This window comes from Lygodium microphyllum, chromosome 22, assembly GCF_053477565.2.
Source record: "Lygodium microphyllum isolate KBCC chromosome 22, Lygodium_microphyllum_v1.1.10, whole genome shotgun sequence".
NCBI classification, from domain to species: Eukaryota; Viridiplantae; Streptophyta; class Polypodiopsida; order Schizaeales; family Lygodiaceae; genus Lygodium; species Lygodium microphyllum.
The window spans coordinates 134,169,077-134,186,827 of record NC_141156.1 but is presented as its reverse complement, the minus strand read 5'-3'; the positions used below and the strand labels follow the sequence as shown (position 1 = coordinate 134,186,827).

At 38.9% G+C, this 17,751-nt stretch overlaps 1 pseudogene; it reads right to left on the bottom strand.

Moving 5' to 3' along the window:
* Positions 1-1,505: 1,505 nt before the first annotated feature.
* On the bottom strand, positions 1,506-1,849 carry LOC148017644 (ABC transporter E family member 2 pseudogene; annotated as a pseudogene).
* Between the last annotated feature and the right edge of the window lie 15,902 nt (positions 1,850-17,751).

The window sequence follows — 17,751 nt, the reverse complement described above, 5'->3', positions numbered from 1 at the left end:
CCATATCCTCCTCTTGGTCAAAGTCGAGACTGCATCCTGGGCATCCTGCCAATCCGTTTTAAGACCCATAGGCTTCGTGCGATCCTCAAGAAGTTCTCCTAATTCTTCCTGAAGAGCAGGATCTGCAGCTTGCAAGAAAAGCTCAACTTTTTCAACATCCAATGCTCTTTGTTCAATGGCATCAAGCTAACTATACCTCTCTTCAAATTCTCGAATCAACTCTGAAGCAGCTAGACCTTTGTTTGGCATGTAGACCCACTCTCGGAATGACCGCCGAGTAGCCATACCAAAGTCCTCAAGGAAATACTCTTCTTTTAGGGCCTTCTTAAAATCTTGCCAATGCGAATTTTGAATAAAAAGATCAGTCACTTTTGCCCTCAAGGCGGGTGTGACAAGATGAAGGAAGTACTTACTCATAAGTCCAGCTCGAACTCCAAAAAACCCCATCTTGATCTCATATGTATTCAAATATGCTGAAACATTACGGCCATCAAATAGCTTCTTCTCATTCTCAACTGCTTCAATAGCCTTGGTCGCGCTGTTTGCATTCTCCTGCTTCGAATATAGTTGCCTTTGCTGAGACAACTGTTGTTGATGCAATTGTTGCTGCTGCATATACAATTGCTGCCAATTGTTGTTGCTGCTGCATATACAATTGCTGCCAATTGTTGTTGCTGCTGCATATACAAGTGTGTGCTGCTGATTTGGGAATTGCTGCCAATTTGGGTACTGTGCTACAGGCTGTGCAGTATGCCATATACTACATGTCATGAGGAGTATATAATACTCTGGATGAAAGCAGTCTGCGAGCTGCGTTTCTCCTTCAATTGTATATACAATTGTGTCTCCTTCAATCTACTTTAGATCATCTGTTGAAGTACTTGACGCAGCAGTCATTGATGGAGCTGAAGTAGAGGACGCAGCTGGAATTGTAGAAGAGGCTGAAATAGATGCTGAAGTATCTCCATCTTGAAATTTCTACGACGCTCTCATGTCGGGTTCACCAAAGATGTCGAAGGATTTGCCAAAGCAAAGCAAAGTCATGTCTACAGAAGACCTTGACTAATTTCAGGATAGAAGATCAACAAATATGCGAATAAGCAAGATGAGAGGATTTGTGAGCAGTATCAACCAAAGGATGGATCCATTACTTACACCTCTATAAACTAAAAAGTAGGACTTGTAAAAGCACAAGATCTCATCTCAAGGATTAGCAATTTTTAGAAGTAATTGGTTTGCTGAAGCAGGTTTATGATTGAATGACCTATAAATTGAAGACAGATCCATGTGTGAGAATATAGCTAAGAGTAAAATTGACGCTGATGCACTAACACCGCATTGAAGGAGAAACACAGCTCGCAGACTACTTTCATCCAGAGTATTATATACTCCTCATGACATGCACTATATGGCATACTACACAGCCTGTAGCACAGTACCCAAATTGGCACCAATTCCCCACAATTGTTATATCTGGTAACAACTCCAATACCTGGAAGATTCCAGTCAAAAGCTACTACATCAGCTCATGGAAAATGGCAGTCTGACTAACAAGCTTCAAGATGATGTCATAACACGGTTGAATCATCTTTCTCATGTTTAGCTTTCAAAAAAAAACTCTTAGTCATCCAAGTAATAGTAGGAGCCTGCAGATTTCTGCTCCCTATCTTTTGTAGAATCCAGCTTGTTCATACGAGGCCGATAGTTTGTGGGATCATGTCTGAAAGTAATATCCAGATGCGATAGAAACAGGTTCATGTCAGTCAAGAGAGACTGGTGTATTCGCAACACAGTCAACTGATGGTTTTCCCTCATACACAATGACCCTGTCAGCCAGGTCTGTTGCCATAACGAAGTCATGCTCAACAACAAATGCAGTCTTTTTAGCATGCAAGATAAAGCGTTTGATCACTTTTGCTGCCACAATACGCTGCTCTGAATCAAGGTAAGCACTCAACTCCTCGATAAGATATATGTCTATAGGATTTCCGAGGCACAAACATAAAAGCAACCCTCTGGTCTCTTCCTCCATGAAGACTTATGGTACATCGACCATGTATGACTCCGTCATGAGCGTTCCTTTCTGCTCATCCCCTACATCGATGACCTTTGCATTTGGGTGGCGTCTATGGTATTCATGAATCTCTTTCAGCCGGTCATAGAAAGCACTGTACACATTTTGTCCACTGGCACTGTGTCCACCAAAAGCAGCAATCTCATCTGCTCTAGCTCTGTCTTTGTCTTCATAAATCTCAATCTGTTTTAGCTTCTCCGGTCCAAGCTCTATAAGTTCATCTATTGAGTCGTAATTGTTCAGGTCAATCATAAACTCCTCGTTACTTGTAACTTCAGTTCCTGCATCTCGCATCTGCCTGATGAATGATTGACAGAAGCGCCCTTCTTACAGCCGCTTACAGTCGCATCTGCCTCCAGATCTTTTTCCACAACATAAGCATGAATTTGTCATGCCTCATCCGATGCTCTCATGCCAATGCAAGCTTTTTATGATAGGAAGTACAGAACCACTATCTGGTAGCATTCCTATCCAACAACCTCATTCCAATCATTCCGTTCCAAGTCCAAGCATCCCTCCCTATCAACGCTGTTTTTTTTTCCTTGCTTTCTCTCCCCTCCTTTCGACTAATAAAGCGGTCCCCCTTTTACAATTTCAGCATGTATTATTTTGCCTTTTTCAGCTGCTCCTATGCTGCCACAGCTAATTCTTCTTTCAATTGCAGTCGAATTTGTGACAAATTACAAGCACACCATCAATATCAAAATGCTTTGCAAGATACAAGTTGTGGCCATCATCCATATCATTCCTAAATTGCACCCAATCATAAGCATGGGGAGCCAATATTACCTGCACATCATTCAGTTGAAGTTGAAACTGGTTGTAAAAAGTAGAATACAGTGTTTCCTCATAAGTATCTGTGCCTCCACTAGTGGATGCTAGCTTTGGCCACCATATGTTTGGAATTTCCATATTCTCTTTATGTGACCAAAGCAACTTTTTGCAATCCTCCAAGAATATACTCTTTGATTGTTTTAATGATTTCAACATTGCAGTACGCATCACAACAATCACTTGATTACCAAAAGAGTCTTCTAGATTTTGTGGAAATATAAGAACTAGACTCTCTATTTGAATTTCCATGCTGATATGTCTTCCCATAGCAACAAGCTTTCAAGCCACACACATAAGTAATAGCATCCTGACCGATGCTTTTGAGTGTCATCTCATCAAGGAATTCCAATGCTTCTCTATCACAGCTATGTTCAGCATATCCTGTCATAAGTGTCGTCCAGGATACGACATCTTGATCTGACATATTGTCAAATACTTCTTGGGCTTTTTCAAGCATACCAGATTTTACATACATGTCAACCAGAGCATTATTGATAAATTCCTCTTGTTCCAAACCCTCTTCCACGCAGAACAAAAGTATAAACACAACAACTAAATATGTACAAAGTATCAAATCCCACACACAACTTTTAGGTGGATTTCACACCTCGAATGCGCGGCAATACGACAGCGCGTCTATATTAGCGTCTATTTGCACGGATATATAGACCCACAATTCGCATCTATTTACACACACGTTTACACGCACTTATAGACGCTATGATAGACGCGCCCGACTTTGCGCGTCTAACATGCGCGTTTATGCTTCGTTTCTGTTATAGTGTTTGTGAATGCACGAAAAATGACGCGCTCGAGTGTTGGCCCATGTTTTTTTGCTCTGGGTACCGTCGCTATTTGCATCGCATTTACGATGGTAATAGCGACACAAATAGCGATGCCACTATTTGTCATCACTAACGCCCGTCGCTATAGCCTCATATCCTTGTAGTGAGAAGTAGACTTCATCCTCAATGCTCTTCCTTCCACTTGATTTGTGAGATCTTCTCGTGCCAAAACAATGTAGCGCATCTACCATAAAAAAACAACAGGCATAGTAATCAAATCAAGAACCCCCTTGTAGTGAATTCTTAGTGGGTAGGTAGGGTAGGTAGGATGAAGTTTATCTCTATGCCTCACTGAAGAGAACAATCGACAATCAGTGCATGTCTCAACAAACTATGAGATATCTCTTTACATACCTTTCCACCAATAGCGCTCTTTAATCTTCTCATAGGTTGCCCAAACACCTCGATGTCTAGGTGCCCAAAGACTTTCATGAAATTCTTTCATGATCCGCACCTATGAAGCTCTATCACAGAAAAACCTCAATGGTTGTCCTCCTAGCTTTTGTGGATGCTTCCAAAGTAGCCCACTTCACAAGAAGAAACCATAAGCTTTTGTCCTATTCTTCTTGAAGTCTGCATCAGTCCATCCATCCTATCTATAACGACCAATCTATAAATATTCTCCTATATACAATGACTCATCAAAGCTTTCCAAAGCAAATACATGACAAATATGATCAACATGCATAGCTGAAAGATCAGCCCCATCATCAACATCATCAATGCAATAAAAATCCATATCATCATATGTCGCTCGTGAAAGCATTTCAACTACTACTGGGTTGTCTTTACCTACTATGTGCCTAAACTTAGGATTCATGGATTTTATGTACCCAATCCACCTAAGCATGACAATATCTGGAGTAGAGAAACTCGTGATCATACCTATAAGAGGCGAAAAATTTGTCTCCACCACCATAGCAGCTCCAATGAAGTACTCTTTGTCATTCTTGAGAGCCATGACAACTCTCAAGAGGTCCCTCTTAATCTATGGATACCTGCGCTGCCGCTCATTTAGGACTTTCACCCCAAAACGAATAGCATACTTATTCCCATCTGCATCATCTTGGCCAATAGCCCATCCAATGCCAATAGGACTAGTATCAACAGTAAGAACAATAGCTCTCCCACACTCATAATCTACTTTTTGAAGAGTCAGAGCATCTCTCAATAATTTCTTTAGTTTCTGCGTAGCTTTAGTATGTCTCATCTCCCAAGAAAAAAATTTCCCTTTCCTCAAGAGCTGGTAGAGATAATCTGGAATATGAGCAAAATGAGGAATCCAAATAAGATAAAAGACACAAGCTCTAAGAAACCTGCAAACTTCCGAAGTAGAAGAGCACGCATTTGCAATCTTCTTTATGGCATCAACCTTTGTAGGAGAAGGCTTCCTACCATAATATCCACACATATGTCTAATAATCAAAACCTCTCTAGCACCAAAAATAGGTTTCAACCCTGACAAGGTCAAATTCACTTCCTCTAGCCTACAAAGAATCATCTCAATATTTCTAATATGTGTGGCTACAAAGAACGTGCATCCATGATCATCTAAAGTCTCATCCTTCTCTTTTTCCAAACAGCCTTTAATAGGCAGATCATCAATGAAAGGCATGGTAAGCTTTGGGATAAAATATTGTTAGACCTTATTCATCCCATTTATCATATGGGCAACAAAATTAGGAGCTCCTTGCAGAAGCGTACACATTCGGACAAGGCCTAAAGGAGTCTTCATCATAGTAAAATCTCTACTCTCAAGGGAAAGTTGGAACTTGCCATATTCGGAATAAAGATCACAGAAGATAGAACGTCCAGTAAAAGCTTCTGCAAACTCATCCACAATAGGTCCTACAACAACATTTCGAATAGTGACCGTGTTCACCGGTTGTAAATCCTGTACGAATCTAAGTGTCCCATTCTTCTTAGAAACTGTGAACCATCTATTAGAATATGGAGCTGAAAATGGTTCCAGAATTTCCATCCTAATCCACTCACTCAAAAGCTCCACCAATTTGGGCAATCGAGCCTTAGGCATAGGAATAGGCCATAGATTCCAAGGGACATATGGAATAGTAAAAATAACCATAGGTGTCACAACCCTAGGATCAACACATCCAATCTCATGTGGAGAAAAAACAAAATCTTTTCCATGTTTTCACAACATATTTTTAAAACATCTCACCTCTTCTGGAAGTAAAAAATCTTCAGCCCCAATCTTCATCTCTTTCAATGTCTGAGCTAAAAACGTGTGACCAATACCAATAGAATCTCGTAAAGGAGGTTGCATGGCAACTCTCCTAATCATCTCATTACTGTCCAAAGGTAGCGGTCTTGCAACTAGTCTAACCTTCTTATCAACTGTCTTATATTTTGTTTGAACCTTGGCTTCATTACTACAACCTGTAAATTTCAGTCCTTGTTGAAAATACCCTAGTAAATACAAATTTTGATGTGTATAAATAGCAACATCCAACTCTTTTTGCTAAAATATTTCAGTAAAGAATATTTTTTGCTGAGAATCCTCAGCACCAAATTTCTCTTGAAGCATGAAATTTGCAATTTTGAAATAGATAGCCAGAGAATGGACCTATAAGATATATGGTAACTCTTGATTGTTAGTTTTCAGCAATACTAAAAGTTCTTCCATAGTTACCGAGCATGAAAGCCCATCATAGAGACCATCTACCTTGTCTTATTCTTGTAAAACACCTGCAAGCTTCAATTCTTTTTCTTTTCTCTTCACATACTGCCTGACAGCTCTAGGCATATTAGAAATATGTTGTAAACACAAAGTACTCTCAGTGGATACACCATAAACACATGATGAAAAACTGATGCTGCTAGGAGGCGAGAGCTTTCCTGACTCGTACCACTATCATCTCGCAAGACAATGGTACCTAACAAAATCTGGCTCTCCTGCTACAAGATTGGAATCCTTCACGGAATCCTTATTTCGGTGATGGTTGATACGAACTATCATGAACTGGACATCCCTCTTTCCATCCTTGCTTCGGAGCCATGCATAAGCAGACCCATCTTCTAGAACCTTAGTCTCAATCCGAGACTCAGCAATTAATGGCTGTCCCAAAGTAATAGGATAAGAACAAGAGTTCTATACAAACAAATGATAAGATTCACCCACCTCTCCAATAGAAATCTTCAAGTTTGGACAAGCAATATACAAATCTCCTAGAGTGTTATTGGATGCACGCATGTGCCAACCATGATCCACATCAATTGGCTATCTACCTGTATTATATAAACCTTGCACTATGGCATTAATCTCGGAGTCATAATCCAAAAGAGCAACACAAGGAGTCTCTATCTCACCAAGCTAGACAAGAGTCTCTATAGTCACACGTGCCCAGTGGCTACGAGAAAAATGGCTATGGGGTATCAATCTAGGTGCATCATCACTCTCAGCATACTGTACAGGCTGAAGTTAAGGCTGAAGAATCTTCTAGGACTGTATACATAAAGCTTCATTTAAAGACTCCTTAATGTCTGCAACCCATAGATAATAGCCTCAACAATTAAAGCTTCTCGATGGATCTCTTCAATAACCTATCTTTTCCTTTAATGATGTCGATGAAAACATCATGAATTTATCTTTTGGCAATCCCCAAGACTTCTCCAAGAGTAAACTCGTTAAGAATCTGATCCTGAAGTACCTTTTTCAAGTTCGTAGTCGTCTCAATGTTGGAAAATAACTTGAATCCAGGTTGCTTTTTTGGCTTTAGATCCTTTGTCTTTTGAGTTTTCTGATCTTCTTGTACCTTCGGCTTCTGAACAACGGCCATACTTTGCTTCAGTCCTAAAGATGAAGGCTCAAAAACTGGATCATTTCTCCTAGTCACTCTCTTTGATCCTTCAGACTGATCATTATCTCTTTTCCTCTTCTCCTCAACAAGTGCTTCAAATCCTTGAGATTTTGCCATATAAGCATAGATAGAAAACACATCAACTTGATCATTCCATCCAGTCCCTTTTTTAATCGCATCTCCTATAACTGAAAGTTCGGATGATGAAGTTTTTCCTTTCTTCTCTGCGTGCAATGTATAGGACCATAAATGAGATTTATCCTTTAGCAAGTGCTCCAACAAAAGACCTAGGCAGCAGCTTCTCTTGCCACCTCTTGCATCACATAAGAAGAGTGCAAAAGAGACTCCTCCAAAAATTTCTTCATTCCACCCTTACCAAAAATTGGTTTAATCAGTTGCTCTCTATCCTCGAAACATATCATCTTGTCCTTCTAGACTACCAACTTCAGTCTTTTCACCTCTTGAAAATCTTGACAGTCCTTCTGCTCATGATCTGGATTATCAAATCATATGCGATGGCAAACACAATCATTTCTCGAAGAATCTGGAGGAGTAGAAGAAGCTAGGGCTGAACTTGGAGCTGGATTGTAGGTCCTCATGAGAAAGTGTGGAATCCATAATTTGAAAGAGATTTATATTTGCTACTCCTCAAGTGTATGAGGTCTTTTCTATTGGGAACAAAAAGTACAATTGCTATTCTTGGAATACAAAAGATAGTTTGTTTCTCAAAGATTCAAATCGATCCCTTTAGTTTTAAAATTGATGGTTCTATCAATCCTATGTCCATGTATTATAGTGGTATGCCTTCAAGTTTTTCTTGTGTGCAATCACGTTTAGATCAACCACATTTATGGACCGATGGCTTGTCCAAGTCTCTTATGGACTTGCAAATTACAAGGGCTATGAAATTGGATGTTTTTCAAATATTGCAAAAAAAAGCATAAAAAGAGGGATAAATTTAATGCATTGTTAGAAATAAACTTAATATAGGTCAAATATAAATGTATGCTAATGAGATTGGGGATCTCCAAAAGCAAGTAAGAGAGCATATCAATATGATTGGGCAATCCAAAGTGTCTTCAAGATTTTTCGAGCAATGGACTTTACACATACAAAGGTAAGTTTAATGTTGAAACATAGTTGTTATGTAGGATAATGGTTAGTTAAGAGCAAAAAGGGGCATTGTTGGATGCAAGACTTAACCTCTAATATATGTTGAAAAGAAGATTTTGGATGACATGGAGGCGGGTTTAGAGGGATTAATTTTTATGGAACATGATTTGGATGTAATGAAATATTTTTAAACAAAACAAATGCATGATCAATGGTGGCAAGTGATTGCCAATCAGATGTCACATGTGATAGCTAGACCTTATGCAGCTATCCAAAATGGCTTTGTTTTAAAAAATATAGAGGCTCTAATTGATGAGAAAAATAGACTTCAAGTGATAGTTAAAGCTATAAAAAATGAGCATGATAGGATGGTACAAGGGGTATCTACCTTGTAGGATGTAATGAACAATGATGAAGTGGATACACAAAGGTCTTATGATCCATACAATTTTGAAATTGTAGGTTTTTTAAAACATTAATCAACAAATTAAAAATTTTGAGCTATTAGTAGATAAAATTTATCCTATGGATATGGATTTAGTACTAGTCTCTACTAGTGATGTAGATCAGCCATTGATAAGAATTCTTACTTGGGAGACTCATTCATTGCTTCATGAGCACTCAAGCTCATGATGGGACTTATGCCATTATGATGTGTACTCTCATCATTTGTGTGCATTACCTTTGTTTTGTTTGATTGCATTTAGGGTTGGTTATACAATTGCATAAGAGGATTATGAACATCATAGAGGGGCTTTATTCATGACTACTTGATGCATCTCATTTTGAGATGGAAGGTTTTAAATGAGGCATAACTACACTCTTTATATTAGTTAATTGTGGATAAGGCATTTTGAGATGGACTAAGGGTTTGAGCCTTGGTTGTGGCCTCCCAACTACCAAGCTATGCTAGTTGTTAGGCCTTGAAATTGATATGAGATTTGTTAGCATTATTATACTTTAGTATACTTTAGTCTACTTTAGTAATATATGTACATTTTATGTAAAGTAACTTTATGTTTCATGTGATCACTCAATTGGTATGCTACCTATAGTTGATGATAGGATTCTTGATCATGACAACATGATGAGCATTGTGAAAGAGAGTATTATACACAAGAAAGATAACATAATGATGATGGATGATTGCACTTTGATTTCCTATGGCTATTCTCTATTCGTTCTTCATTCTATATCACTATTCTCATTATCTACTTTCTTCACATAGTTCTATAATAGTATTTATGTCTCATTGCTATAGTTCTTGATACAATTATGTACCTTTTCTATAATACCTACCTTTCTTATGTTTTTGGTATTTAGATTAGCAATGTACTAGTAACCTTCAAAGCTTTAATAGTCCTCATCCATGTTTGCAAGGGAGGAGATTCAAGGCTACATAGGGGGTGCATGATTTGGAGGATGGGGAGGTGAGGCTGAGCTAAAAGATGAGAAATAGGATGATTCGAACAAATTTTATGTTGCTTGATAGCCATCCAACACCTTCACAATAGTGTCTTTGCATGGCCCTAACACGCATGTGCAAGCTCCTCATGTGGAAGAAGTGGAGGAGGCCAAAGCTAAAAACACTCATAATAAAAGTATGCGATTGGATCTACTTGTATCTTAATGTGATATGTAGATTATGCATCCAAATATCCATAAAGTAGAGTCTTATTCAACAAAGAAAAAACCAAATGTGGAGAATGGGATATGGGAATAAGAATTTTCCAAATTCCAATGAAGAGAATGTGGCTTTGTGTGGCCAAGGGATGGTAGAACTAGGCCTCCATTTAAGACCATGATGATATGCACTATTGTCAAATCCATTTCAACTTATTGGAGATCCACAATTCTTTTTTAAGTGACTCTTTAATATTTATTAGTACTAGTATATTATTACTGTTCTTGTTTTTATTGTTGTTGTTTTTGTTGTTATGCATAAAATCCCCCATCACACCCCCACTGTCCCCTCTCTTAAAAAGAGAGAGAGAGAGAGAGAGAGAGAGAGAGAGAGAGAGAGAGAGAGCAGTGTGTGTGTGTGTCTATCACTTCGTACAATTGATGATAATGAAAATGAAGATATAGAAAGCATGAATTATGTGAATCACATAGAGCCTACATTAATTATATAATAATTGGTTCCATATATTCAAGCACTAATAAACACCTCACTATATGCACAAAGCATGTTATTTGTTGCACATGGAGTGTGTGTTTGTTCTCTCTTTTGTGAGAAAAGGGAAGCACAATTGTGACATCATAGTTGCTTCTCTTTGCTCACAAAAATGCAAAGCATGCAAAGTGTAGCCTCATGAGTTTTGCAATAACACCAATTGCATGAAGCATAGTTAGTGGGCCTAGCCCAATAACATTGGACAGGCCAGCTAGTATACTTTACTCAATGTGTCATTCTTTAAAAGTAGTTTTTGCTAAAAACTATAATATATATGGGTATTGGACTCCCACGTATCACACACACACACACTCTGTATGTGTGTGTGTGTGTGTGTGTGTGTGTGTGTGTGTTAATTATGAGGACAAGAAAGATGCATTTTAGTATTGGTAGAAAAAGCTATTATGTTTTACTACACTCACAATGTTCAGTAAGAAAGCCAACAAACACCACATTATTATTATGTCTCTAGTTCATTTGTGTAAATTGCAAGAACTTAAAGGCATAATAAATCATGAATTCATGCCCTTTGGCTTCAATTCCCTAGTATCCATGGATTTCCATGGTAGGAAAGTCTAATGAATCATGAACTTCGGCTTCAATTACCTAGCATATGTGGAGTCCAAAGATAGGAAAATAAAAAAGATCATGAGCTTTAGCTCTAATCACTTGCTATCATTGGATTCCAAAGAAAAGAAGCTCCATCAAATCATGATTTTTTTGAGACACAATTGGAATCACATGCTATCATCAAGAAATATGAGGCCAAACAAATAATACATTATTGTGATATTTCTACCGAAAATATATTCTCGGCAAAAGTCAATGCCGGCATTGGGTCCCGGACGGTACAAACTTAGATACGATATATCATTATCTCCTTTGGCAAAAAACGGGTCTATGAAACCACATATGTCACATGAAGCCCCTCTTGGGAAGAGGTCATGGGGATAATATTTGAATTGGATAATGGCAAAATTTTTTAATTATTCCACTTACCCCCAGCTGAGTGTCGTGCTGGAGGGGAAGGGAATAGAATGTATGAATAAGATCCTTGATGGAGCTTGCAGGGGGGAAGAACCCATGCGTAATGACGTGTGGGGGAGGGAGGATCCCCTCCCCTAGTCTGTTTAATCTGTGCCGTGAGAACTAGGAGAGGCTATAGAGGCTAATGTGGTAAATGGAAAGGTGGCCGTGAGAGGAGAGGAAGAAGCCATCTCTGCGCATCGTGACGCTGCAGTCGCCAGGTCAGAGGTAACGCGAACTGAAGACGAGAGGGAGGGGAAATTGACGCCGTGAAGGAGAGAGAGAGGGTGGTTGCAAAGGAGAGAGGGAGGAGCTAAGGCCCTGTTGTGCTGCCGTTGGGAAGCGAGACGCTGCCTAGTCGCCATCGAAGCTGCCGCTGCAGTCCGCCCTGGGCCTCCATCAAGTCGCCAACTGCCGTGCAGTCCGCCCCTGCTCGTCATCACGCGCCGTGAGCTACTATTCCCTTCCTCCCACGTGGACCTCCCACAAGCTTAAAGCCCCTAAGAAGCCCCCCTCCATGTGCCCTTTCATACTTCCCCCCCCCTTTTTCACCCCCTTCCTTTCCACCATGAGCTATTTTTTTTCCCCCAGGATCCAAGGGCCCTTTTTCGTGAGCCTTCTTATTGCCCTCTCAAGTGGGGTTTAAAAGCCCAGTTACCCCATTGAAATCAAGCCCTTTTGCCCACTTTAGGCCGGGGTTTAAAGACCCTTTCCATGGAAAACCCCCACTCAAATTCATATGTACTTGCGGGCTCTTAAAAGCCCTTCCTATTGCCCTTCTCAAGCAACCTCTTATATCCTCGAAAATTGAGAACTTTCCCTTAGCATTTCCAAAAAGTCATTCTTGACGGTTGTAAGGTCCTAATCATGAAATCCCTACTTCAAGGAGGGAACCTTCTAAAACCAATTCCGAAAGACGATGCAAGCTGTCACAAAGGAGAGTTACGCGTGCAAAGGAGACGGCCAAGGTCATAAATCTACATCCAAGACGGAAAGGCCACATTCGAAATGGATCCTAAGAAAGCACAAGGCACAGTCTCGCAAGAGGATCGTCTCCTAACATCCACATAGACATTTCATCACAAGTCCACGTTTTTCTTTCTAATTTTTATTTACGTCGTTATAATTCAATCATGCGTGGATGATTTTTGGAGATAGGATGCATTTTCGTCTTAAATACTTTGATTAATTTAAAAGAAATAGCTCACGACGGAAGAGTTCGGTCATTAGTATTTTCAATAAAACAAACAAGATAAAGTGAGCATAAGATTCCTATGCATTTCTAGCAAGTAGTTTTTATGCATTGAAATAAAATGAAACTAGATTAATTAATGTCCATTTTTACAAAACGGAATTATGATAGTACACTTCAATTAAGCATGGAAGGAATAAACCATTTATTGCATTATTGAACATTTTTATCGAGATGATTCTTAAGGAAAGTTACTGGCAACCGTAGGAAATTGCTAGGACTGCATAAGAAGATTTAACTCTAGGGAAGTGACCTAAACTCAAATCAATGAAAGGTTGTGTAAGTTTTGCATACGACAAATTCATTCGGAAATGAAAGTAGAAAAAGGCTGCATATTTAAACATAAAACCCTAAAGCCTAGTAGCATGAATCTTGTTTGCATGTTATAGGATGATAAATTGGATTTATGCTATAACTTAATCTATGCTTTGATCTTAACCCGAAAGGTTAGGATTGTAAATCAACTTATACATAGGTAATGAATCATGTGGTTACGGAATTGATAGCGTAGTTATCTTCGAGAATAGACAAGTTAAATTGGTTTAAACGTTAAGACCTAAAATCAAGAGGTATTCATTTAGAAGGGATTAATTCAATGCAACATATCCCAAAGAGCTAACTAGGGTTAGTACATTGGGGACATTACCTAGTTGCTCATTTTACCAAAGCTCAAACTTCGATACCCTAAAAACTTGCCCACATTCATGGAATGTAGAAATGTTGGAATTTACTTGCGAGAAGTGATCTAGGGTTTTCTAAGAATTTCTCGCTTAAAAGATGAAACTCGGAACCCTAGGACCGACAATGTTGGCTTAATGCAATCAGGAACAGATTATCTAATCCTGATTTCATGATTATAAGACTCCATTTGATGGGTAATTAGTCCCATAATTAGGTGCGACACTTGGCAACAAGTTGCAAAGTCGCATGATCATGTGATTGGATCACAAGGGAATAGCCAATTCCTTGGAATAAGATTGGCAAATTCTTACACAAGTTATCTTGCAAGAGGATGAATAATCGTCCTGATATAGTATCTTTCTTAGGTAAAGTGACCAAGATACGAGGATTAAATATTTGCTTGAAGCAAAAGACCAATCAATAAATTGGTTATGGATAAGTTGGGTTAATAGGGTACGGCCCTAACGCAAGGATATAGGGTCAATAAGCCAACCCTTGGGGATCTTGCCAAGTCGCAATTGATTCCGAACCGAGTGTTGGATGCATTCAAAAAGAAGGATTCACTCCTTACCAGTTGGCCAAAATAATGACCAATGGAAATAATTGTGCTTGTAACAGTTTTAAGAGCATTGTTTTGCTTTGTTTGCTCAAATAATTAAAGGATGAAAAGATATCTAATGCTTCAAGTTGAAGGCTTGAAGGTGAGAAGCAGCTTCAGTTACCCCCGATTGCCTGCCTAACCCTAACCAAGGGGGTTGTTAGCTGCGCCGGGAACGTGGGCCGAACCCGCCGCGTGAGGTCTCTCCATTGAGCGCTACTTGGAGCAAGAGGATGCTTGGCTGCCAGGGAGGCTCTAGCCATAAATCCCTCGCCTTCCGGGCCCTGCACAAGAGGCCAACGTGACTCGAGATTGGATCTCGAGGCCTGCATATTAGTTTACGGGCGGAATCTTGGAATAGTAATCCCTATGGATTGCTGGATAGCCTTCGGGCGGATTATGGATAAGCCTATAGGTTGGACTTTATGTATTTCAACGATAAATATGATAACCTGTTAAAAAGGAAATTTGTTGACATTGCTTTTCTGTGTCAAGTGCTATGATTACGTGAAGGAACCAGTGCTCCTAAGAGGCTAATTAAGGAATCTGATTGATACATGTCCATCTAAATGTGTTAGGTAATTAAATAACTAAAACAACTTGAGGAAAGTGCGGTGGATGTGGCCATGGGTCCGTCCTACGGATGGGTGGTCCTGGTTGGTCGGATACTTTTCTCAATCATGATGGACAGCAAGAAGATCGTTCAAAGAACAGGAAATAATAAGAATTACCAAAAGATATATGTAAGATCTTATTATATAGAATGTTACTTAAATGAGCACTAGCCATTCTCCTAATCACTACAAGATACAAGCCACATTGCGACCTTCAAAACAATGTAAATATTCATCCAAAAATTTACCCACATCATCATCACTAAAAGCGTTGGTATAGGCATCTCTACAAACTCCTCACTAATAGCATTGCTATTTGTGCCGCTATTAATAGTGACACAAATAACAATGTACATGTTGACTAAGATAGCGATGCATGCAATAAATTAGCGATGCAAATAGCGACAATTTTACAAAGAAAAATAATTTAGTTTCCCTGCTACCCACAATACCATGTGCTGAATATTATTCTGCAAAGCAACTGTATATTGAATATGCAATCATCAGATAGACATGTGCAAAAGCTACTTGAAACCACAAGACTGATAACTCATAAAAAAACTACAAGGCTAATGATGAAACTCATAAAATTACATGGAACCATGGAGATTAGAGCCCAAAATAAACATGGAAATCTATCTGTAAATATCGTAAAGTGCAATTTTATACAAAGGATGATAAATATATCTAAGGAGTACTACATGCAAGAGGCCAACATGGATCACAAGACCAAAAAAGAAGATGTGTGCTCCACGAATCCAATCGCATGCTACAAATCCTCGCCATCTGAAAGCTCGTCCTGATGCAAAGGAGCATTGAATAGACTCTCCAAAATCAACAACATCTACCACAAAATATTGAGCTCATCAACTAATGGATGGAGGTAGATGTCCATGTTCTTAACTTTGTAGCACCCACAAGCTAAGGATCATGTGTCCTTTCTTCCTAGAAAGCCATGGTGGAATTTTGTAGTTTATAAGGACTACAAATCACACATTCTAAGAAGTTGAGTGGAGACTGAATGGATTTATGTTATCCATAGCAAGATCAAGCCCAAGATTCTTTACAAGCATGAAGCTTGATGTGTCACACTTAAAAGTATTTGGTTGTATTACATATGTTTATGTTCCAGATGAGATTCAAAAGAAGCTTTATCCAAAGGCTAAAAAATGTATTTTTATTGGATACTTTTTAGAGCACAAAGGGTATCATTGTTATAAGCCCGTCATCATAGTTGAGTTCAAAGTGAGTAGAGATGTTATTTTTTATGAGAGAAGCAATTGATATGCACCTATTGGTGATGTATTAGATGATGATAATAATCATAATAGCTATATGTAGAAAGAAAAGCAAGAATCACGAAGCCTTAGTGGACCAAAAACATCATCTAGTACTACACCTATAGTTATCCCTTGGTCTGGGAGACTAAGGAGTAGCCCCACATCTTTAGGTGGATCTACAAGTGTTGTAGGTAAAGACGAAGAAACGAAGAAAGTATTGGATTGTAGTAATGCATCTACTAGTCATTTCGAATTTGATGGAGATTCTAGTGATTCAGAGAGTTTGGATGATGAGCTTGGTATTTTTTTTAGTCAGGACATCAGGTGTACAAAGAGCACATAGTAATGTAAAGGCTTCACTGAGTGATCCAATGGTACATAGGTCTAGTAGGGTCAAATATCCTATTAAAATATTTGGTTTTGAAGGCTATGCAGCTTACCATTATGCTTCTATGGTGAAGGTAGTTGAGGATGTTGAGTCCACTTTTTTTTAAGATGCTATGGTAATGCTCATTGGGATGTAGCAATGGATGAGGAGATGGTTGCATTAGAAGACAATAAGACTTGGGACTTGGTATCCTTGCCTAAGGGCAAGAAAGCTATTGACTGTAAGTGGGTTTACAAAATCAAGCATAATGTAGATGGTTTAGTTAGTATGTATAAGGTGAAAGGCTGGTTGCAAAAGGCTATACTCAAATATATGGCATAGATTATGAAGAGACATTTAGTCCAGATTGCTAGAATGGCAACTAGTAGATGCGTGATTGCTTTGGCACAAAATCCAAAGATTGGAGTTTTTAGCAATGTATGCAGGTAAAAGAAGGCACTCTATAGGCTGAAGCAAGCACCTAGAGCATGGTTTGACAAGATCATAGAGTATCTTGTCGATATTGGCTTTTATATTTTTGATATACGAATCACTCACTATATGTGATAAAGAGAGATGTAGGTTTGGTCATCATAGTCATCTATGTGGATGACTTGATTATTACACGTGACAGTGATAATGGGATTGCTGAAGTTAAGAATTTTTTGAAGAAGAAGTTTGAGATAAAGGATTTGGGTGAGCTAAGATACTTTCTTGGTATTGAGGTGATCAAATGTGATGACGATACATGGCTCTCCCAGAGGCAATATGGCTTGGAAATGTTATCTAAATTTGGTATAACACTGTGAAGCCTCTTTCAGTACCATTGGAGCAATATGCAAGGTTGAGTGCTGGCATTGGGGTTGAGATAGAAGACCCACTATGTTCAGGAGAATAGTAGGGAGTCTAATTTACATGACTATCACAAGGCCAGACTTGAGCTATATTATTGGCCTTGTTAATCAATTTATGTATATGTGTAGAAATCCTCATTTGGATGCACTAAGATGCATATTGAGATATGTAAAGTCCAGTTTACATTATGGACTTTTCTATGAGGCAAGTAAGGA